Source organism: Mytilus galloprovincialis, chromosome 13 (assembly GCF_965363235.1).
Source record: "Mytilus galloprovincialis chromosome 13, xbMytGall1.hap1.1, whole genome shotgun sequence".
NCBI classification, from domain to species: Eukaryota; Metazoa; Mollusca; class Bivalvia; order Mytilida; family Mytilidae; genus Mytilus; species Mytilus galloprovincialis.
The window spans coordinates 49,617,355-49,638,306 of NC_134850.1; the positions used below are offsets into that span (position 1 = coordinate 49,617,355).

The following is a 20,952-nucleotide window of genomic DNA, read 5'->3' on the forward strand; positions in this document are numbered from 1 at the left end:
ATACGATTTAGATTCTTTGGAAACGTATGCCATTGTTGATAAAGTATATTATATTTACATAATAGTTAAATAATTATAATAGTTATTGAAGAACTGGTGATTATCGTGATATATGGACTGCCCACAGGACAGTTGTATTGACTAAGATAGTGATAATGACTGAGCCGAAGGCGAGGTCATTATCGCTGTCACAGTCAATGTCACTGTCTTACGGGCAGTCCATGTATCACGATAATGACCAGTTCTTCAATAACTATTATCATTATTTCATTGGGGAACCTTGTTTTAAAAAATTCTCATAAATTCAAAATTTCCAAAGCAAACTCGAGTAGTTGTATGATTTCTATGGCAAAAATTGTAGACCAGTCGTAGTAATACTCCCATTCATTTTAGTGCAAGTTTTCAGCACATGAATACTAAATTAAGTTCTCTATAACTTTATAATTTTCGGAAACATATGGTTAATAAATCAACAACTTAAATATAATATTGAAAACAGGATTTTTTTTTATGGGACATCTTTCTAAACAGAGAAACCACGCCCCACCTGTCATTAATAGAGAAACCACGACCCAACGGTCATTAACAGACAGAAACAATACCCCAACGGTCATTGACAGACGGAAACCACGCCCCACTGATCATTAACAGACGGAAACCACCCCCCACCGGTCATTATCATGTAAAAGTCCGTTAACGACCGGTTTTCGGTCCGTTTTATTCTGTTAATGACCGATGGAATTTGTTACTGAAGAATAATGAATGTCATGTGGTCCCTTTTTATCCAATAAGAGCAGCTTATTCTTAACCGATATGAAACATCTTTTTAAAATATTTCTATTGAGTTTTACAGCTGCAACAAATATTTATTTTGTCTCTATGAGTGAAACAATTACAGGGGAAATTGGTCTTACCGATGTTTTTGATTATCAATTTAAAATGTCTGTTCGTATACGTGACTGTGGTAAGTATTTAATGTATTTTTATGTCTAGAACAAACTTTGTTAAAAATATTATACCAAACGTATCTCACATTGGATTGACTGTGGCGGGAAATTTGAACGTCTGTTAGAAACAAAAACAAAATAAACCTCATCGTTATGCAGCAGCTGTTTTGCTATATACCAAGATCCCTTCTTGATTCGGAACACACCTCGCAACGGTGTCTTCCCGATTGTCCCACTTTTTGAAATTACAGGTAAAAAGGTAATGAAATTTTGTGGGACAATCGGGAATATGTTTGTGGGACAATTGGGAAGTTTAAATGTGGGACAATTGGGAACTGTTTTTATAATGATTAATTTGTTTTTATAGCGTGTTTCAGTTAATCAAAGGTTAATAACCAATGTAACTTATAAAATATGAACAAAATAAGAACAAATAATAATATTTACATATTTTATTTTGCTCATAGTAGGTACAATTGAAGTATCATATGATATAATATGAAGTCTTTTAAAAAAACATTTTTTTTTTAGTCTAAGATGCATATTTTTTTATTGGCTTTGAACTAGCAGTCAGTACTGTGAGTACTCTCAGATCTGTACTTAGTGTCTTTGTTGTGGTTATGTCCCAAGCCAGGAGCCTGTAAGTCAGTGGTTTTCGTTTGTTGCCGTGTAACATATTTGTTTTTCGTTCATTATTTTGTACATGAATTATGCCATTAGTTTTCTCGTTTTACATTAGTCATTTTGGGGCCTTTTGTAGCTATGTGGTATGGAATTTGCTCATTGTTGAAGGCCGTATGGTGACCTATAGTTGTTAATTTCTGTTTCATTTGGTCTCTTTGGGGGAGTTGTCTCATTGACAATCATACCACATCTTCTTATTTCTTATGGAAGTATTGCTCTTCTTTATAATTGGTGAAGAGTCCTGTTGACTGCAAAAACAATGGGAAAATTGAAAAAACAAATAGTGATTCTTGGAAAGGCTGATCTGGAAAAGTTCTAGACAGCAGCAAATTTAGAGAAAATAGATGGGGGTACAAGAAATGATTTTACCAGAAGCATTGTGCATTTCATATAAAAAAAAATCTTTCAAATTTTTCAAATATGTATTTTTTCAATCAATTATAACAAAGAAGTTGAAATAATAAGATTTGTGTTCTAAAAAAAGAGAAAATTCCAAAATTGCCAAATTGACAGAATGGTCAATAGTGATTCAGAATAGTCAATAGAATGGTCAATTTGACACAAAAAAGCAATAAAATTTTATAAAACTTTCTTATATTAACACCTACTTCTAGTTTTTTTTTTTAAGTTAGTTCTATTCAGATTGGTCCACCCTATCTTTATTGAAGTATAAAAAAAAATAAAGTTTAATTGTGAAACTGTGATTTTTTTCATGATAATAGCCCAAAAATGGATAACATTTGATGAAAACTGACAAAATTATCAGAATTGGGTACTTTCAAATGGCTGTAGCAAAAATAAGTGCACCACCATATGATTTTCGTCACCAATTATTTTTCTAGAGTCATATATAAACCCAAAAATCAGATTCAGAAAAAGTTTAATTCAAGACCTTAAAAGATCTATTTCATAAATCAGAAATATTATATTTTTTTAATCAAAATTGTATCAATCTAATGATTTAAAAAACATTTTTTTTTTATACTTTTATAAAATTAATATTAAATGTGCAATAATTAATTCTTGTTTATTTAGCAAAACAAACAACAGTAGCCTTGTTTATCTAAGAACATTTTACTGAATGAATGAATGAATGAATGAATGAATGAATGAATTTTATTCTCATCAACTAATGACATAGTTATAGAGACAATAAGTATATACAACAATATAATATACAGTGCATGTATGAGGAAAATGATATACATTAACCAGGAGGAGAGACTTTCACAATAACAGCTTTAATATATCGACATAATTTTTCTAAAACAGTAATATTATTTGAGGAAAACAGATTACATAATTTCAAGGTGTTTGGATTTTTCCAACAAAATTTCGGTAAATATTTTTGTCTTTCATTAACGAAAGATTTACAAGACAAAATATAATGATACTCGTCACCAATTTCAGCCGAGCCACAGATACGACACAATCTATGATTTCTCGACAGATTGTGCCATCTCCCTGTCTCAACTGGTAGACGATGGCTACCACATCTAAATTTACAAAACATATACATACAATTCAATGGTAAAATAGATAGATATTCTTCAAATTTAAATTCTTTTTTAAATATTCTATAACATATACCTTTTGAGGTAGAATTCATATTTTCATACCATTCCTGTATAAATTGGTCCTTTAGTTTTTGTTCTACACATTTAGAAATCCACAGAGCAGAAAAAGTACCCTGCTGATTCCAAATATTTGACATTCCACAATTGTCTAGTGTGCTTTTTATAAAACATAACCATTTACTCTCCAAACCATAATTATTATAATAGACGAATAATAGCTTATATAAAAGTGAAGAGACTTTACATTCTTCTCCATGTAAAAGACGACACCAAAATTTTACCATACGAACTCTTGCGTGAAATGAAATGGGATATCTTCCCAGCTCTCCGTAAATCATAAAATTTGGAGTAGATTGTTTCAAATGTAATACTACATAAAATAATGTGGGACAATCAGAACTTTTCATGTGGGACAATCAGAACTCTAAAATTTTAAAAAGTGGGACAATCGGGAATAAACCCTCGCAACAATTATTGAGGAATCCATGTACACTTCCCATCATGATTAATGGAGATGTGTCACTTACCTATAGAATAAGTAATATAGTCCATAGAATACAAATGTATTTCAGTCAATACAATCCACTCAACTATGATAGAAATCTCCGCAACATTCCTTTTATTAAAAACCACGAATATGTATATAATTTGTGAAATTGACACATCACAAAATAAAAAAAATAAGAATGAAAATTTTCTTACAAACACTTTTAATATTATGCATGCAAATTAAAGTACACCATCTTTTAATTGCATTTTTGAATTACTGTGGGTTTTTTTAACAATGATCTATTATATAGTTTTAGCTTGGCATGCGATTAAAATAAATAGAAACATATAAACACTTACCGATATTCTATAAGAGCTGGAACAGGGTGTGCTGCCTGTCCAGAAATGACAGTTAATTATACCATGGTCTATACATACACTAACGTTCACATGTCCCCACCAATAAGTAAAGGTTGATCATATAAACATAAACATTGTCACTGATGTTGTTTGTGATTGATTTGGTGATTGTGGCGTTGATACATATACACATACATTTACCATTTAGCTTATGAATAAATAGATGGATATATCTTCTTCAGACAGCATCAATTAGAAGCATGATCCAATAAAAAAAAGTATAAACGATTTCCATTGTCTTTCATGTCTTAGTTAAATGTAAAATGCTCATTATTTAAAACAGAGTCGTCTTTGGTTAAATTATGGTAGAGTAGGTATGGTTAGGTAGTGAGGGAATTAAGAAATTAAGAACAATTATCCCTTATACAGCCTGCGAATTGAATCCAAGTAAAATGATGAATTTGCTGATTCGGTGCATTTCAGAAGTTCTCATGGATAAAATTTGTCAAAGTTTTGAAATTTGAGGGGCTACATAATCGATTTTGTAAATTGCAATATCCATTAAAGTCAAAAGATGGAGCTTATAATTTAACAAGTTTATACCAGTTGCATCAATTACAAGTGCTGAACTGCATATTAATTGAAAAACTGACTCTAAAAAAATCTATAAAGATCTGGAAAATTGTAACATAATTGGTTAGTATTGGTCTGAAATGGTTAATTCTTTCATAACGATTTCCGCTATAAAGTCATATTTTACAGAAATCATTTTGTGAATTACCAAAATTTAGAAATCGATATATGATCATTCGATATTAACGAATCATTTCTGCTCTTCCAATAGCTATTTTTTTATGCACAATTACAAATATCCACACAGTTTAATTTTATTTAAATTACACAAATGTAAATATACCTACAATGTACAAGTACTGTACATGGAGATAACATGTTAGAGATATAATGACTGTTTTATATACACCCTGTTACAAAATCAAACGTCTCCTTTTTATTTTTTGCACTACCATTTCTTTGTATTTATTAAACGATATAATTAACTTTAATTTCTAAATATATTCATTTTGTTGTTAGTATAGAGTTACAAAACATTCGCTCAACATTGTAATACGTACATCAGCAAGTTTTAATGATATTCAGTTATCAGGAATGCCTTCCTGCGTTTATCTTTGTCTCCGATGGTCTAATGAATGTATACTAATTGTAAATAAAAAAAAGAAAATACTAATTGTAAATATACACTTACATGTATGCTCTCAATGTTTATATGTTTACCATAGGTTACTTTTTATACACATTTCTCTTGATATCCTGTTTTAAAATGCAAGGGAAAGGTAAATTTTTGGTTGACGAACTTTACATTTCCACATTTTACTAGTGCTGCATATTTCTTATAACTTTTGTATTACAGTTAGATCTACAAGTATGTTTTTGCTGGGTTTCGTGATACTCGTACAGGGTTTAGGTTTCTTCGTTGTGTTTTGTTCATTGTGTGGCTTACCTGGCATATAAGGCCACGTGAGCTTTTTTCATCACTTGGTATCCGTCGTCGTCGTTCGTCGTCCGTTAACTTTTACAAAAATCTTCTCCTCTGAAACTTCTTTGCCAAATTTAACCAAACTTGGCCACACACGAATCAGACAACCTGATCTTGAATTGGTAATTTTACGGAAATTTCGCATCTTTTGGTTATTATTTAATTCATCTTGAATATTTGAAGACCAAAATTGTCAATTGATTCCTTAAGGAGTTATTGTCCTTTATAGTCAATTTTTAACAATTTTTCGTAATTTTTTGTGGTCTTTTACAACAATATTCTCCTCTTAAACAACTGGGACAAATTTCAACAAGCTTGGCCACAATCATCATAATCATCTACATGTAGTTAACAAAACATGTGTCCAATGACCCAGTCTGCCAACCAACATGGTCGACATGGTTAAGAATAGAACATAAGGGTAAAATGCAGTTTTTAGCTTAAATCTCTTAAACTATAGAAAAAGTATAATGGTTGCATTATTTCATGCTTCAATGTATACAAAAATATCCGGTGAGCGACACAGACTCCTTTTCGACTCATGAGTTTGAACATCCCTTTGGTATTTTTCGCCTCTCTTGTTCACAATATTTCTACATTTTACGGAGCAGAATATTGCTTTTCATTCTATCTTGTAAATGCAATTAGTTTTCAGTTGATACCTGCAGGCAAGAAATTTATTTTGAAATTACCTTTGTTATGTCGCTTCTCGTAGATAATACCAGGCTTCCGTTTTCCCTATGGAAGTGCGTCCGCCGTTCCATGTGTCCGTCTGTCCGTCCGTCCGTCCTTCTAGTGTGGTTAGCGAACAAGTTAGAAACTCAGGTAAAACTATTTTTACTTGTTAAAGCAAAATTAAAAGGTTGAAATACAGTATATATGATGCATTACGTTTTTTTTCATAACTGAATGAATAGTCTTCATTATTAAACCTAGTATGTACATATACTTTTTTCTGAAGACAATTCCTTGATTTGTCCACATTTAGATAAAGTTTACTTTTTTTAATTGCTTACTTCCAGGAAGCAATTCGCCGACATGTTTACCGTATGCGAAGTGACCTTAGCGTGACCTGTCTCGTAAAAATCCGGTGATCGCAATACGCATAGATCTCTCATTGAAATAAACTATAATTATCTGATTGTACATGGTATATACATGTGTTCAATTTCCATGCTTCTTTGTTGACTGTTAACTATAAGGTGATAATCGGTAAACTTCGCCCTCAAAACACGACAAAGACTTAGCCGCCATATTTTCTCATCATAACTGACAGAGAGAAACAAAATTAATGAACATACGATATGTTTGCGTAAATATGATAAAATCGTGCACAGAGGACTACGTTTATGATAAATACATGCATTGGTTCAAGAATTGAATAAACATTATTGTTCACCAGTCACTCGTTTTATATGACTTTAAGCGTTTTTTTAAATGGTTTTTTTTTTTTTTTTTTTTTTTTGTCAACCTATAGAAATGAAAAAGAAGGACAATGTTCAAGTACTACTATTAGGAATTCCTTTTCTTTATTTGCGTTCAGTGACAAATATTTCAATTATGTCACATATTTAAGTATGTCAATTATTTCAGATAAAGATCTCATAGTTGGCAATGATTACGTCTTAGATGCATGGATGTGAATTCTATGTGTAATATTTGAAAAGCAAGTATTAAAGACACGCAATTAATCTAATTCAAGATAAAGTACATAGCAATAAAAACTACCTAGTACATTCATTACGTGCAATGAGTTCACGATTGTTGTTCTTTAAGAAGCTGTAGAATGACGTATTAATTGAACTATCAATTCCCTCTATAGTTAGGTACATATATACTAAACTCTAGCGGTGAACAGTCAACGTGATCTTTTTTCACATGTTGTCGAATCTCAAGGAAATCAATATCATAGGTATGAATGAGAACATGTAAATTGTCAGTAAAGTAATGATTATTTGTTTTATGATTACTACGTATATGTGTCCAACATCTAGAACAAAAATAAATTACATGTAACCTCAATCATTCGAAGTTAAGCACTAATTAACCTATTATGTAAATTATTTTTATAAGTTTTTTTTAAATTAACTTTGTTACATGACAATGTCAGATGAGAATGGAAATTGGGAATGTGTTAATACAATAATCCGATCAAAGAACAAAAACAACCGAAGGCCACCTATGGGACATTTGTATTGTTACATTGTATTACATTTCTTTAACGAACCTTGATAAGTGGAAATATCAGAAAAACTTCCATTTGAACTTTCTGTTTAATTGAATAAGCAGAAAACACACACGAAAAGGGGGGTTTGAAATTTTTATCAATAAAATCACTGATTAAATTTGTCTTGCATATATTTTTATCTCGGTTCAAAAGGATAGTTTACACTCTTTCTTTGAATTTCAGTAAGAACACGTGGTGCACAATCATCGGGTTTCAGAAAAGGTCATACGCATAAATTGAGTTTCGTTGTTCAATTCTCTATAGTTTGATATTTTTAATAAATGTCGACATCACATGACATGTACGGTTTACAAGTGAAATCGAGGGATCTTATAGAAAATAACAATAAAAGCATTAAAATTATCATTCGATCTAACGGTATGAATTTTTTTTTTTTTTTTTTTAAATGGATATCGATCAAATGCTTTTTGTTGCATTATTTAGTCTTTTCTGTCTACTATAAAATATTTAATAAAGATTTAAAAAAAAAGCCTTTCGTTTCCTCAGACTTTTTTTAATGAACAAATACTTTACAAAAAAAAAAGATAAGTCATGGTTAGTTTTACAGACACATGCAAATATTGTTCAAATGTATTACAAGTCATCATCATGAACATGCTTGAAATATTTGCTACTGGGTGTAAAGCAAAAACCAAGCCATAATCCATCATACACCTGTAGTAAAATTAATATAGTTTTTTTTCTATCTTGCATATTGCCTACAGTAAATGCTGAGATGACCTTATCATTTAACATGCACTTTATCGGTGTTGTTATTTGCCAGTTATTGAATATTTCTATTATGAATATCGACAATCAAAGGTGTAGGTTCATTTTATTCGACATAACAATAGTAGACATACACAGTATACTATAGTGTTTTTCCCCATTTTGAATGGATGACATTTTTTATTTCTGTATAAATCATTTTACTTCACTCTAATTCTTCTTCCGCTTCGCCTACTTCGATACTAGATCCACCTCCTTTTGGAGTGCAACACTTTGACTTTCGGATACCCGAAGAGTTTGGTTTGCCACATTGTCCCTCTGAAACTGTACTGCTCAAACATTTTTCCATACAATAACATCGGGATTGTTGACCTATCGATGACATGGTTGTTGCTGTTTGTTCTGAGTCGGGGGCTTCCGTTTCCTGTTGTTCAGTCGTGGTTTTTGTGGGTAGGGTAGACTGCTGAATAGGTTTAGGAGTTCCTGCGGCAGATATCACTATTTGCTTTGAAGCAACGTTGTTGTTTGAAATACCGGACAGCTTTGAAGCAGCATTGTCGTATGAGATACCGGAATGCTTTGCAGCAACGTTATTGTATGTGATACCGGATTGCTTTGATGCAACGTTGTTGTATGAGATACCGGACTGCTTTGAAGCGAATCCATTGTATGAAATACTGGACTGCTTTTGAGCAATGTTATTATGTGAGATACCCGACTGCTTTGAAGCAACGTTATTATTTGAGATACCCGACTGCTTTGTGGCAACGTTATTGTACGAGATACTGGACTGCTTTGAAGCAGCGTTATTGTTTGAGATACTGGACTGCTGTGACGCAGCGTTATTGTTTGAGATACCGAGCTGCTGATTTCCAAAAGAGTTTACAGTCTGGGGACTTTGAATTGAAGCTATAGTATTTTTCGCAACTATGGCTTTATTAACAGCAGGATGTCCAACATCTGCTTTGACGACGTCTAAAATTTTCATTAAATTTGCCACAGAAGTGATTTGCTTTGTACCTTGACGTTTACCATGGGCTTGAACGTATTTCTTCAAAGCCTCAGTGTAGGAAAACTTCAGCTTATCTTGATTCCCAGAATTCAATTTTGTTTTCAATGAATTAATAAAATTTTGATTTTTATAAGAAAACTCCTTCATGTTCACCCCATTCTTCTCAGCTATTGCGTTTATATAAGAAAAGTCGTTTGTCTTTTTCTTTTTTGTTGAAAATGTATTTGCATGTTTTTCTGTATTTATCGGACTGGTAGGAACGGTGTCTTTCTTTACTGGTGCGACTGGTATGCCTAGAATAAAAAATAATGAAAAAAAAACAAAATTATTTTGTGATCTTGTTGTAAAATTTCACTTCAAATTAACAATTAGTATTTGTAATCCTGGCATCTAAGATGAGTTTATTTACAACAAGCGTTTTGGATAAATTTGACTTGTTTTTATTGTTTTTTCAATGCTTTGTTTAGTTTCTAAACAATTCTATTTCTAGTTTAAATACAAAATTTATAAATAAGACAAGATTAACGCGGCACACATTTCTACAATGTTCAGTTTTATAAGGTTCACAACGCATACAATTTAATATGACGGTGCTTAAGAACATGTTTGGTTTACACAGGTTTTTGGTTCATGCAGGATTCGGTTTAGCCAGGTTTCACGGTATATATAAAGAAATAGAAATACGTTTTTTGTTACAGTATATTGTTAGCTGAAAAATAGAACAGTCATAAATGGTTTTTTTAAACGGGTATCACGCTGAAGTACGTCCATTATTCATAGAACATTATTACTGTTTACAGTTTATCTCTATCTTTTATAATAACTGCAAAATTTCCTTAAAATTACTAATTCTGGGGCTGCAACCCAACAACAGGTTAGAGGCTGAAGGGTCATAGCAGTCCATTCCATTATTCAAAATATCCATTTCATTATTCAAAATTGGCTATTTCTCAATGTTCACGCGTATTTCGATATTTAAGTCCTTCGTTACTTCTCTAATGTGCGTTGCGGAACATACTGACTATATACCTTTCGTTTCTCTCTTGATAAGCTTTCGATTGAGGTATAATATATATCTGTAATTAGGGGCTGAAGGGTCATAGCAGTCCATTCCATTATTCAAAATATCCATTTCATTATTCAAAATTGGCTGTTTCCTCATTTTTACGCATATGGTGGCATTTAGGTCTTCCATAAACACTCTTATGGGCATTGCGTATCAGGATATAGCTTTAGTGTCACAGTCAATTTTTTTTATATTTATTTCACTATTCACCGCTTCAATTTGAATAATGAAACATAAACTATTTCATTATTCATTATTCATTTTATAATATTGATATCAATGGGGCATGTTTAAGATATTCAGTGAGTGTTCTTTTTCTTCGTATGTGGATGGTAAGATTTAATTTTAGAGGAAAATACAAATAAGACATGGCCGACCGAAGTAAAATATATAAAAATCCTAGAGACAACAACCCAATTACCGAGGTCATATAAACTGTCAAAGTAAACCAAGAACTAATAATCTGTAATATGTGTTTCCTACATTCCAGGACAAGGTTTTTAGACCAATAGAAAACTTGTAAAAGTTAATAAGTAGTCTTATTTTGCTATAAATACTCAAAATACCATAGCAAAGTTTGTAAATATCAACAATAACACGAAGTGACATGTTCACATGACAATGAAATGCAATAAATAGCTTATTAATGACATCTTTTAGTTTTTTGTCACCTTTTCGTTATTTACAATTACAATAGATTAAAAGAACATTACTTTTTGTTATATAAGTTTTCCTTTTATGCATTGTCAAATCAGATTTGAAGTCCGACAATGAAAAGATATGATTGGTGGAATACAACAATAAGTGACAGTGCATGCCATTGTTTTACATGCTATAGGTACCAAAAGGTACGAGTCAGTCAACCAATAAACATGCGGCCAGTGCACTTTTAAAACAAACAATTACCTGTTTTAACGTACAACATTGATGATTTATAACAATTTATTTTCTTATTTTTTTTTTCACATAGGAATGTAGAAACACATAGCATTAGAAATGTAGATTATGGACATTCTTCTTGTTACAATTATCTCTATCTATAATGAACTTGGCCCAGTAATTACAGTTGAAAATATATTCTAAAAATTTACAAAAAATTACAAATTTATGAAAATTGTTAAAAAATGACTATAAAGGACAATAACTCCTTAAGGGGTAAACTGACAATTTTGGTCATGTTGACTTATTTGTAGATCTTACTTTGCTGAACATTATTACTGTCTACAGTTTATCTTTTATAATAACTGCAAAATTTCCTTAAAATTACTAATTCTGGGGCTGCAACCCAACAACAGGTTGTCTGTTTTGTCTGCAAATTTCAGGGCAGATAGATTTTGATCTGATAAACAATCTATCCCCTGTCAGATTTGCTCTAAATGCTTTGGTTTCAGAGATATAAGTCAAAATCTACATTTCGCCCCTATGTACTATTTTTAGCCATGGCGGCCATCATGGTTGGTTGGCTGAGTTACCGTAAACATTTTTTAAACTACATACCCAAATAATGATTGTGGCCAAGTTTGGTTAAATTTGGCCCAGTAGTTTCAGAGGAGAAGATTTTTTAAAAGAATACTAAAATTTTAGAAAAATGGTTAAAAATTGACTATAAAGGGCAATAACTCCTTAATGGGTCAACTGACAATTTTGGTCATGTTGACTTATTTGTAGATCTTACTTTGCTGAACATTATTGCTGTTTACAATATATCTCTATCTATAATAATATTCAAGATAATAAGCAAAAACTGCAAAATTTCCTTAAAATTACTAATTCAGGGGCATCAACCCAACAACGGGTTGTCCGATTTGTCTGAAAATTTCAGGGAAATAGATCTTGACCTAATAGATTATTATACTCCACGTCAGATTTGCTCTAAATGCTTTGGTTTTAGAGTTATAAGCCAAAATCTACATTTTACCCCTATGTTCTATTTTTAGCCATGGCGGCCATCTTGGTTGGTTCGCAGGATCACCCCAAACATTTTTTAAACTAGATACCCCAATGATGATTGTGGCCAAGTTTGGATTAATTTGGCCCAGTAGTTTCAGAGGAGAAGATTTTTGTAAAAGATTACTAAGATTTACGAAAAATGGTTAAAAATTGATCATAAAGGGCAATAACTCCTAAAGGGGTCAACTGACCATTTCGGTCATGTAGACTTTTTTGTAAATCTTATTTTGCTGAATATTATTGCTGTTTACAGTTTATCTGTATCTATAATAATATTCAAGATAATAACCAAAAACAGTAAAATTTCCTTAAAATTACCAATTCAGGGGCAGCAACCCAACAACGGGTTGTCCGATTCATCTGAAAATTTCAGGGCAGATAGATCTTGACCTAATAGATTATTATACCCCACGTCAGATTTGCTCTAAATGCTTTGGTTTTTGAGTTATAAGCCAAAAACTGCATTGTACCCCATATGTTCTATTTTTAACCATAGTGGCCATCTTGGTTGGTTGGCCGGGTCACCGGACACATTTTTTAAACTAGATACCCCAATGATGATTGTGGCCATGTTTGGTTTAATTTGGACCAGTAGTTTCAGAGGAGAAGATTTTTGTAAAAGTTAACGACGGACGACGGACGACGGACTTTAAGTGATGGGAAAAGCTCACTTGGCCCTTCGGGCAAGGTGAGCCAAAAATGATAGAATTTGTTCATACTTTGCAAAAACGAAGTATACATTGATATATATGATAAAAAATGTAACAAAAATGATAAGTCGCTTTTTCGCAAGCTACAGCTTACATTGCCAAAATAGTACATTTTGTATAGATTATACAGGGGGAAAAAACATCTTTTTAATTTATGTGATTAGAATCTAATCTAAATGCACAGGCACTTGTCTCAGAAAAAAATTTCCTATATACCTTATTATAACACAAGGTACTTAACTTGCATTTTAGAAAAATGTCAGGTGGTGACGAAGTTCCGTTATATGCCGCTTTATAGGCTGTCAACCCCACTAAAACTTGTTATATCGTAAATCTAAATTGATTTATCTTTACAATGTTGTATAACATGCCTACATTTGTTGTCGGAATCATCCGTAGAAATCCTACCAAAGTATGTCAATCGTAATAATTTTGCAAACCGCTGAAGAATTGGCAATAAACGCGTCACATCTCCTTGTATATCCCGGTTTCCGATTGGTCAATTCTATGGGAAAGTCTAAATGAATCTCGAAGTTATCTGATCTTTTTTCATTTCATACGTAAAGTCAATAGAGAGTTTGCAAGACATTGACGTCATGGGAAAATTTGTAACTTATTAGACATACCACAAACAACACTTGCTGCGGACGTGTATTGCCAATTTTTTTCTGAGACAAGTGCCTGTGTCTAAATGATAGACTTGTGAATAAAAGATACGAGCAGGTAGCATTTGGAAATGCTTTGAGAATATAAAAGAACAGATATAGTCGCCGTACGTAAAAGATATAGTCATTGTACGTTTTTTTTTTCCTTTAAAATACAAAATAGGGAAATCCCATGTTGATTCCTTCAGAAAATGAACTATTTCAGAGTTATCTCCCCTTAAAATGCCAATTTAAAAATCAAGCAACATAATCTACATTTGTAAAAATATTAATATTTGTAGGTTTAGAATCATATCAATTTTTTATTAGAATTGAAAATTCACCTTAGTTATCTACATTTTTGCATCAAATTTTGCCAACTCAACTGAAAATCTGGACCGTAGGTTCTCTGTTTAAACAATCCAATATGACGAAAGACACCCTTACAACGCACCGTGCGAGGGCTGTTTAGCTAGTCAAGGTCGTTAAACACTTCCATATATATATAACGCACCCTTAAGTTAACTTTTTCGTCTATTCATTCATTTAATGTATTCATTTTTTACGCATATTCTCAGTACCAACATGGTAGTTTTGTATCATACCATATTTTCTGTCTAAATTCATGTATATTCATACTCTCCAGAAGGAGGATAACAAATACATATATATATATATACAAGTACGTCTGAGTCAGTGACAACTCTACAACAGATGTATCCACCGGATCGCCATCAATGATGGTGATACATGGCTGTGTACATAATGTATATACAACTCGTCTAAACATCAACCCAACAATGTTAGATCTGTAAATTTGCTTTCGCAAATTTTTGGTTCTTCCCTCGCCGGGATTCGAATCCATGCTACTGTGATATCGTGACACCAAATCGCCTGCACTGCAGCCGTCCCGCTAGACCACACGACCACCTGGGCTCTCATTTAAAAGAGTTTTCGCTGGCCGTGTGTTACCTTTCTTCGTCAGTTTTAATCTAGCGGCGTACTACAGTACATGATATATAAGGCATGAAGATGTTATTGTTACAGATCAGCTAAATTATCTATAGTAAAGGATCCTACAAATTAATGTAATATACAGTCACAAAAAATAATTATATTTATAAGTACGTCTGAGTCAGTGACAACTCTACAACAGATGTATCCACCAGATCGCCATCAATGATGGTGATACATGGCTGTGTACATAATGTATATACAACTCGTCTAAACATCAACCCAACAATGTTAGATCTGTAAATTTGCTGATCTGTAACAATAACATATTCATGCCTTATATATCATGTACTGTAGTACGCCGCTAGATTAAAACTGACGAAGAAAGGTAACACACGGCCAGCGAAAGCTCTTTTAAATGAGAGCCCAGGTGGTCGTGTGGTCTAGCGGGACGGCTGCAGTGCAGGCGATTTGGTGTCACGATATCACAGTAGCATGGGTTCGAATCCCGGCGAGGGAAGAACCAAAAATTTGCGAAAGCAAATTTACAGATCTAACATTGTTGGGTTGATGTTTAGACGAGTTGTATATACATTATGTACACAGCCATGTATCACCATCATTGATGGCGATCCGGTGGATACATCTGTTGTAGAGTTGTCACTGACTCAGACGTACTTATAAATATAATTATTTTCTGTGACTGTATATTACATAAATTTACAGATCTAACATTGTTGGGTTGATGTTTAGACGAGTTGTATATACATTATGTACACAGCCATGTATCACCATCATTGATGGCGATCCGGTGGATACATCTGTTGTAGAGTTGTCACTGACTCAGACGTACTTATAAATATAATTATTTTCTGTGACTGTATATTACATTAATTTGTAGGATCCTTTACTATAGATAATTTAGCTGATCTGTAACAATAACATCTTCATGCCTTATATATCATGTACTGTAGTACGCCGCTAGATTAAAACTGACGAAGAAAGGTAACACACGGCCAGCGAAAGCTCTTTTAAATGAGAGCCCAGGTGGTCGTGTGGTCTAGCGGGACGGCTGCAGTGCAGGCGATTTGGTGTCACGATATCACAGTAGCATGGGTTCGAATCCCGGCGAGGGAAGAACCAAAAATTTGCGAAAGCAAATTTACAGATCTAACATTGTTGGGTTGATGTTTAGACGAGTTGTATATATATATATATATATATATATATATATATATATAATATTGACTGTGAAGTCATTGAATGTCCATCAACATTAAGCTGAACTCTTCATATATATAGTAAGGACGACTAAAATGGAACGATGTGCCAAAATTTTCAAATATTAAACAAAAAACAAAGGCCTGATTTATACAACTATGACAGATAGAGGCCTTGTCGCACTCCAAAATCAATCAATCAACATGTTGTATTTCATGTTTCGAGCATGATATTTTGTTATCTAAGCACCGAGAAAAGTACTATCGCAGTAAGGTCGTATCACGGTGGTGTTGACGTCTTCAAGATCGTGATGAGCGTGACCAACTTTGAACATGTTCAAAACAATCGTGGTGCGGTCGTGACGAAATCAGGTCGTAGTAGAAGCGTAGTGAGAGCGCACTAAGATCGTAGAAAGATCGCAAAGACCGCTGTACCATCGTTGCGAGAGCGTGGCAAAAGCGGGATTCTATTCGGAGAGACTGAGCTACGATCTCTTAGCGACGTTATTACGACCATCACGTTCTCATCGCGACCCAACTACGCTTCCACTACGACTATACCACGCTGTTCACGACCATAGTACGATTCTAGCACACCCTTGTCGTCCTCATCACGCTTCTTACGACCTGAATGCGATCATACTACGACCATCATTCTCCTTGTCATTTTCACATATAAGATATATTAAATCTCTCCAGGTTTTGTTTGTCTGTATGTAATTAGGATTTCTTGTCCATTTTCTCAAACGGCCCAACCATGCTTTTTATATAGATTAGACTGTTGGTTTTCCCGTTTGAATGGTTTTACACTAGTATTTTATTGGGCCCTTTATAGCTTGCTGTTCGGTTTGAGCCAAGGCCATAGATTGTCCTATAATGGTTTACTTTTATAAATTGTTACTTGGATGGAGAGTTGTCTCATTGGCACTCATACCACATCTTCCTATATCCGTTGACACATCTGTGTCATCTCTACTATCGTTCACTAAAATATCGTCATTTGAGCTTTATGGATCAGCTATAGGTTGTAATTAAGGTTGGATTGGTCGTTCCGACATCTCTGTTTGATCAGGATTCATTACTATCAGAGCTCCTTCTGCCTCTACATCAGCCCCTACAACCACGCCCACGTGTTCTAGTATACTTTGGTAGAATAACTGTATTGTTTCCGAGAAATCTACGTATTATTCAGAAATAGAAGGAATGGACCTGTAATGATATGGAACACAGAAATAGAAGGAATGGACCTGTAATGATATGGAACACGTTGTTGATGTTATTGCTGAGAACGTAGTAAGATCGCGGTATGAACGTAATATAATCGTGGTAAGAACGAATTATAATTGCAGTAGAAGCGTAGTAAGATCGTGTTGCAATCGGACAACTCGTGCTATGATCGTAGTGAGAACGTGATAAGCGTAGGTCGATCTTGATAAGCGTAATGAGGTCGCAGAATAAGCGCGGTGAGAACGTGGTATAATCGTAGCGGGATCGTTGTAGAAGCGTAATGAGGACGTAGTAGTTTCGTGAAAGCAACGAAAATTTACGTTTTAATGCCGCTCACACTGCAACCTCACCACGATCTGAATTTATTTTAGATCGCGATGAGCGTGGTGCGATCGTGGTCTAGTGGGACTTGGGCTTTAGATGAATGATTTATTTGTATTAAAATTGAGAATGGAAATGGGAAATGTGTCAAATCGACAACAACCCGACCATAGAGCAGACAACTGCCGAAGGCCACCAATGGGTCTTCAATGTAGCTAGAAACTCCCGCACCCGGAGGCGTCCTTCATCAGCTGGCCCCTTAACAAAATGTATAATTGTTCAGTGATAATAGACGCCATACTAAACTCCGAATTATACACAAGAAACTAAAATTAAAAATCATACAAGACTAACACAGGCCAGATGCTCCTGACTTGGGACAGGCACGAAATTGCGGCGGGGTTAAACGTTTTTTTGAGATCTCAACCCTCCCCCTGTACCTCTAGTCAATGTAGAAAAAACAAACGCATAACAATACGCACAGTAAAACTCAGTTTAAGAGAAGTCCGATTCCGATGTCAGAATATGAAACAAAAGAAAATAAACAAAATGACAATAATATATAAATAACAACAGACTACTAGCAGTTAATGACATGCCAGCTCCAATCCTCAATTAAACTGATTGAAAAATTATGTCTTCATCATATGAAAATCAAGCACAATCCCTGCTGTTAGTGGTTTAGTATTATACCATCATGAAATATATGAGAAGAACATAACACGTGTCATGCCAATAACTGTTTTTAGAATAAATGTGTTTAATCTGATGCAAAGACCCTATAAGTGAATCAATATTAAAGCCAACATATGCAATCTTTAATGACCTTACAACAGTATCGTAACTGTATCCCTTCTTAATAAGTCTGTTTAAAGGTTTTGTTAGCTTTTGAGGTGAATTCTGAAATTGTTGTGCTTTGTTAAGAATATCACCATAAAAGATTGGATGTGAAATACCTGAACGTATAAGAGTCTGCATGTTGAGTTATATTTACGAATTATTTCCTTATACCGATGATAAAATTTAGTAAATGTTTTGACTAGTTTGTGATATCGAAAACCCTGGTGTAATAATTTTTCAGTAATACATAAATTTATCTCGCTAAAATTAATACGTTGCTACATACACGAGCGAATCGTACAAGTTGAGATATATAAACACCATAAGATGGTGACAAGGGAACGTCACCATCTAAATACATGTATGGATGATTAACGATAGGAAATGAAAAATCATCTCTTTTGTCATAATTTTTTGTATTAAGCTTCCCATTAATGATATAGATATCAAGATCGAGGAAAGGGCAGTGGTCATTGTTAGTATTAGCTTTATTTAAAGTTTAAAGTAAGTTCAACAGGATAAATTTCGTTAGTGTACATACTGAAGTCGTGATTATTGAGAGCCAATATATCATCCAAATATCTAAAAGTATTGTTAAATTTTTGTATCAAATGTTGTTTCGATGGGTCTTTGCTGATTTTAGTCATAAATTGTAACTCATAACAATTCAAAAACAGAAATTAGTTATTATTGGCTTTGAACTAGCTGCTAGTAACTGCGAGTACTCTTAGATCTGTACTTAGTGTCTTTTTGTTGTTGAGATGTACAAGTACCCGACCACGTGTACCCTGTGTTATTATGAGATGTACTTATATTTGTATCAATCTGATGAGTTAAGCCTTTTCAACAGACATCTATAGTTCGTTCTTATGTTGTTCTGTTACACCTGTCTGTTTCCCAGTTTTGTTGTTGGTTTTTTTTTGTTTTTTGGGGGGGGGGGGGGGGGGGTCGTTTCTTGCTGTGTTACATATTTGTTTTTCGTTCATTTTTTGTACATTATGATTAATTAGGCCGTTAGCGCCTCGATTTACAGTGTTTTGCATTTGTCATTTCGGGGCCTTTTATAGCTGACTTTGCGTTATGTGCATTTGATGAAGGCGGCCGTACGGTGACTTTTGCTTGTTAATTTCTATGTCATTTGGTCTCTTGTTAAGAGTTGTCTTATTGGCAATCATACCAGACCTTCATTTGTATAGTGATATAGAAGGAGTAATTGTTATTCGGAATATCGAGATTTCGAAAAAAAAGTTCAAGTTTTTAAGGGCGGCCGTACGCTTCTTTGCGGAAAACAAGACTTTTTTTAACTAAAAAAAATAAAAAAGAAACATTCTCCTTGAATATTACAAGTTTTATTTACCATGTCTTTCATGAAAGCGGTATTACAGTATAGAACATTATACATTATAATCACTGCTTTTTGCCATGACGTCATTTGTCAGTATCTTTTGAATCCCACGTCTTTTTGAACAGCCAATACTATATGTCACCCTCGATTTATTGTATAGTATCGGTGAAAGACAAGGACAAGACACATATTTCCACAAAACACTACATGGAAGACAAAAGATGGAGTAACACGGACCCTATCAAACATTGTTGGTAATCTCGGGTTCTTCGGAAGGGTAGGCGAAATTATAATGTAATATACTGTATCGTCTCTTGCATGCTATTATTCAAAATTTTTGTTTTGAGGATACTAACATTTTTCAAAAGTTTGGAAAAGCAAAAGTATGTGTCGTTCATTATCGTATATAATAGGAAACGAACTTTATTTTATCATTTGTTATCCAAGTTCTGATTTCCTTTTGAGAATGAATTAAATACGTTAAAACAAACGGATAACATTTGGAATCTTTGACTTTTATACTTAAAATATATATAATAACATTAATAATAAATACAATAAAGTCTAACAACAGCTGATGAAAAAAATTATTTTAAATCTTACCGTTAGATAAAGTCACAACACCAATAACGAGGATTGATATTAATATACAGTTCTTCATTTCGAAAGATAAATAAAGTTTTTCTCTAAAATGTCAAAAAGCTGTCCTTAAGCTTCTAATAATTTAGAAAGAATATGTTCATCTATTAGTTATTAATATACTCATCATTGTGTAGTACTATACATTAATCACCTAATATATATCCGACAACTAACAACATGTATAACGCTATTGACATTACTTACACCTATCGTTTCATGAAAAGAGGGTCAAACTAAATCTAAAAAGAGTTAGGGCCATTAATTAATAAACAATGTAGATCACATCACACAAGTCAGCTGTTTCTTTTACTTTACTTAATATTTAATTCAAATCATCATGCTATTTGTAAATTCAAAAGAAAAAAGGTCGACATAATTGAAAGATATGTATTAGGACATAATTATCATATAAGGAAGCTTGTTAAACAAACAAATAGAAAAATAAGGTGGTTT

At 33.2% G+C, this 20,952-nt stretch overlaps 1 long non-coding RNA gene across 1 annotated transcript; it reads right to left on the reverse strand.

The window, feature by feature from the left end:
- Positions 1-8,655: 8,655 nt before the first annotated feature.
- Positions 8,656-20,650, reverse strand: LOC143055912 (uncharacterized). Its single transcript, XR_012972167.1, has 2 exons — positions 20,461-20,650; positions 8,656-9,873 (listed from the first exon to the last, which is right to left on the reverse strand). It is a non-coding gene; the product is annotated as an uncharacterized LOC143055912 (long non-coding RNA).
- Between the last annotated feature and the right edge of the window lie 302 nt (positions 20,651-20,952).